The sequence below is a fragment of the Salmo salar genome, chromosome 18, assembly GCF_965601325.2.
Source record: "Salmo salar chromosome 18, fSalSal1, whole genome shotgun sequence".
NCBI classification, from domain to species: Eukaryota; Metazoa; Chordata; class Actinopteri; order Salmoniformes; family Salmonidae; genus Salmo; species Salmo salar.
In genome coordinates, this window is record NC_138308.1 from 94841161 (window position 1) to 94846160 (window position 5000).

Below are 5000 nucleotides of genomic sequence, written 5' to 3' on the forward strand. Positions count from 1 at the left end.
CATGCACAGGGTACAAGGGTCTCTTTCACTCTCTGTTATTGCACTGCCATGCAGACCGGTAGTGTGTGCTTTCTCTCTCCCCCAATCTATCGCTCTCTCCCCCAATCTCTGTCTCCCTCTCCCACCCCCCCCCCCCCCCTCTCTCCCTTGACCTCTTGGCCCACATCTGAAGTCTGTCTGTGGAATAAGAGACAGAAGGAGAGAGGAGAACAGAAGGAGAGAGGGGAGGAGAGAGGGCAAGAGGGGAGGAGAGAAGGAGAGAGGGGAAGAGAGCAGGAGAGAAGGGGAGAGGGGAGGAGAGGAGAGAGGGCAAGAAAGGAGCAGAGAGGGCAAAAGAGGAGGAGAGGGCAAGAGAGGAGGAGAGAAGGAGAGGGGAGGAGAGAAGGAGAGAAGGGAGGAGAGGAGAGAGGGCAAAAGAGGAGCAGAGAAGGAGAGGGGAGGAGAGAAGGAGAGAAGGGAGGAGAGGAGAGAGGGCAAGAGAGGAGCAGAGAGGAGAGAAGGCAAGAGAGAAGGAGAGAGGGCGAGAGAGAGATCAAGAGAGAGAGATCGAGATCCAAGGACCGCATCCCCATTAATCTTCCTGGATTCCTTGCATCCTTTCTCCTCACCTCCTTCTCATAGGCTCCAATATGGTTGAGATGGAGGTGGCGAGAGAGGATGCAAGGAATCATGGGAATAACAATTGTGATGGAGCCAAAGTTATCTGTGCCTAATACAAGACATGTGGAAGAGAGGAGACCAACAAGAAGAGTGTGTGTTTGCAGCGCCGTCGAGTCGAGAGGTGTGTTATGCCAAACAAACAGGATGTAACTCCCTGCTAATATTAGCCTCGAAAATAACCAACCATTTACACCCACACACACACACAGGTCATAAGTCCTGACTAGGTTCGAGCAGTAGCCCTTTATGAGAGAGGGAGAGGGAGAGGGAGAGGGAGGGAGACAGAGAGAGACAATTTTGAAAAGTTATTTTGATAATTAATACAAAAAAATCCCACAAAAAGACTTATAACCAATTCTCAATTCACAAAAAATGGAACATCCCTGAATCAGTCATTAAAAACCACCAAAATCCATTAGATTACCCATAACCCAACAAGAACTACATGAAAAGCTCAGATCTACATAATCAAAGAAGGCTTATGGTCTAGATAACATCAGAAATTAGATGCTTAAAATCAGCACAAGGTGGTAAGGTGTATGACTTAATAAAATGTACGTACGCAGAAAACAAGTGTGCAATGAAAAAAATAAAATTACAGAATTATTATTGCCACGTCGAGGTGTGAGACAAGGCTGCAGTTTGAGTCCAAACCTTTTCAACATTTATATCAATGAATTAGCAGACTTGTTGGACCATTCTCCATCCCCAGGACTCACACTATTTGACACAGAGGTGAAATACATGCTATATGCAGATGACTTGGTACTTCTATCACCAACCAAAAAAGGTCTTCAACAGAACATTAATATTCTACAGCAATATTGCTATAATTGGGTCCTGAGAGTAAATGTAAAAAAAATAAAAAATAATCAAACTTCACAATTTTCCAGAAAAAAACAACCAAGTTGCCAGGAAGAGAAATATTAATTCACCTTGAACAACATCATAGTTGAACACACAACGCACCCCGATCTCCGCCCCTCTATTTCCTTATTTTCTTCCCGGCGAATGAGAGAGATTTGGGTTTTATATCACACTTATTACAGAAACATTTTTGTCCAGTTCCAGGTGAGTAATCGCTCTTCTGATGTCCAGAAGGTCTTTTCAGTCATAAGAGACAATAGCAGAAACATTATGTACTAAATAAATCACAAACAACGTGAAAAAAACCCCCACAGTAAATAAGAGTTGTTGGAGCACGTAAAATGTCAGCCATCGCCATTCCAGTGTCGTTCTCCCATCTAACTAATTATCTTCTGTGTGTTTGTTTCTAAGTCTGCGTGTGTGTTTATAAGTCTGTTTGTGTTTGTGTTTACAAACGTTTGTTGAGTGACTAGGTACGTTTGTGTGTTTATTTGGTGTGTGACTAGGTGATTGTATGTTTGTGTGTATTTGCTGAGTAATTTGTGAGTGGGTGTGGCTGTGGATGTGTGTGTGTGTGTGTGTGTGTGTGTGTGTGTGTGTGTGTGTGTGTGTGTGTGTGTGTGTGTGTGTGTGTGTGTGTGTGTGTGTGTGTGTGTGTGTGTGTGTGAGTGAGTGGTAAGTTTGACAAGCCCCCATGTTGTCCTAACTCGGCCTCAAACCCAAAAGACGGAAAACACACATGGAACCCCTAGGTGGGTGTGTGTGTGTGTGTGTGTGTGTGTGTGTGTGCCACAGTAAACCTCTGTATGCCCTCTAGTCCTCTCTGTCCACTCTAGCAGTCGTGAGGGCTGCCCTGTTAGCTGCTGTCGGTGTGTGTTTGCGTCTGGTAGAAGTTTCCTTTAGCTTAGGGCACAGATCTAGGATCAGCTTTCCCAAACTAAATCCTAACCGCGACCACTAAATCCTAACCTCGACCTCTAAATCCTAACCTCGACCTCTAAGTCCTAACCTCGACCTCTAAGTCCTAACCTCGACCTCTAAGTCCTAACCTCAACCACTAAATCCTGACCTCTAAATCCTAACCTCAACCACTAAATCCTGCCCTCTAAATCCTAACCTCGATCACTAAATCCTAACCTCGACCACTAAATCCTAACCTCGGCCACTAAATTCTAACCTCGGCCACTAAATCCTAACCTCGACCACTAAATTCTAACCTCGACCACTAAATCCTAACCTCGACCACTAAATTCTAACCGCGACCACTAAATCCTAACCTCAACCACTAAATTCTAATCTCGACCACTAAATTCTAACCGCGACCACTAAATCCTAATCTCGACCACTAAATCCTGACCTTGACCACTAAATCCTAACCTCGACCACTAAATCCTAACCTCGACCACTAAATCCTGACCTCGACCACTAAATTCTAACCTCGACCACTAAATCCTAACCTCGACCACTAAATTCTAACCTCGACCACTAAATTCTAACCGCGACCACTAAATCCTAACCGCGACCACTAAATCCTAACCTCGAGCTCTAAATTCTAACCGCGAGCTCTAAATCCTAACCTCAAGCTCTAAATTCTAACCTCGACCACTAAACCCCAACCTCAACCACTGTAAAACAGACCTTAGGTCAGAGTCTAGGGGGAACCTCTCCGTACAGTGGAAGGGCACATTCCAATACGTAAATAGACTCCTCGCCCTACTTGTCTCCTTTCCCCCTGCATTGGCATTGGTACTGAGGTTCCAGTGAGAGGTTTGGTATTGGACTGTTACTCTATTTCCTATGAAACACTTTGGTCTCTGTCTCTGTCTCTCTCTCTCTCTCTCTCTCTCTCTCTCCATCTTCCTTTTTCTCTCTCCCTGTCTCTTTCTTTCTTTCTCTCTCTCTGTCTTTCTCTTTCTCTCTCTCTCTCACTCTCGCTCTCTCTCTCTCTCTGTCTCTCTGTCTGTCTCTCTCTCTCTGTCTTCTTCTCGTTCAATCTCTACCTCCCTCTCCCACATTTTCTCTCTCTCTCTCTCTCTCTCTCTCTCTCTCTCTCTCTCTCTCTCTCTCTCTCTCTCTCCCTGTCTCTTTCTCTCTCTCTCTCTGTCTCTCTGTCTGTCTCTCTCTCTGTCTTCTTCTCGTTCAATCTCTACCTCCCTCTCCCACATTTTCTCTCTCTCTCTCTCTCTCTCTCTCTCTCTCTCTCTCTCTCTCTCTCTCTCTCCCCTTCTTCCTACCCATAGGTCATATCCTCTGTTATTAAATACCAGATTAGCTATTAGACGCACATTAGGAGGTGAACGAGGGCAGGCGCAGTATGTATGTGTTTCAGTGTGTGTGTGTGTGTATCAGAGAGAGAGTGTGTGTGTGTGTGAACTCTTCAGCTCCCTGCTATGCCTCTCTCCCATAATCCTCTGCCATGGTCCTCAGAGGCCAAACAGAGTGATGGAGGGATTAGAGAAAGGAGGAGAGGAAAGGAAGAGCAGTAGGGGACAGGTGTGTGCGTGCGTGCGTGCGTGCTTTGGCCAATAGGGGTGCAATGTTGATAGCGTGAGTTAAATCAGAGATTGATGTTTCGCTTGACATGAAACTCTCTCACACAGTTTACACCAGTTTCCTTTTGTCTGTGGATCTCTCCCTCTTTCTGTCCTGCCTCCTTTCACAAAGATGACATCATATCCCTCCCTTCATCTGTTTAAGACTGGATCCTTAGGCCTGCAGCCATTCAGGGCTAACCCTTCATCTGTTTAAGACTGGATCCTTAGGCCTGCAGCCGTTCAGGGCTAACCCTTCATCTGTTTAAGACTGGATCCTTAGGTCTGCAAGCATTCAGGGCTAACCCTTCATCTGTTTAAGACTGGATCCTTAGGCCTGCAGCCGTTCAGGGCTAACCCTTCATCTGTTTAAGACTGGATCCTTAGGCCTGCAGCCGTTCAGGGCTAACCCTTCATCTGTTTAAGACTGGATCCTTAGGCCTGCAGCCGTTCAGGGCTAACCCTTCATCTGTTTAAGACTGGATCCTTAGGTCTGCAGCCGTTCAGGGCTAACCCTTCATCTGTTTAAGACTGGATCCTTAGGTCTGCAGCCGTTCAGGGTTAACCCTTCATCTGTTTAAGACTGGATCCTTAGGCCTGCAGCCGTTCAGGGTTAACCCTTCATCTGTTTAAGACTGGATCCTTAGGTCTGCAGCCGTTCAGGGTTAACCCTTCATCTGTTTAAGACTGGATCCTTAGGCCTGCAGCCGTTCAGGGCTAACCCTTCATCTGTTTAAGACTGGATCCTTAGGCCTGCAGCCGTTCAGGGCTAACCCTACATCTGTTTAAGACTGGATCCTTAGGTCTGCAGCTGTAAGACATGTATGTGTTATGAGCTAGTGAGATCACCTCTGTGGTGAAAACGAATTCATCGCTCATCCCTGAACCCTTAACCCTGCCTTAGTTGGCACAACGCCCAATCTGGAAAGGTCACGAACAGGA

The 5000-nt window shown here is 46.1% G+C and overlaps 1 protein-coding gene across 1 annotated transcript in view; it reads left to right on the top strand.

The window, feature by feature from the left end:
* Nucleotides 1-5000, top strand: part of LOC106578148 (cytochrome P450 26B1) — a 31634-nt gene that overhangs the window by 8522 nt on the left and 18112 nt on the right.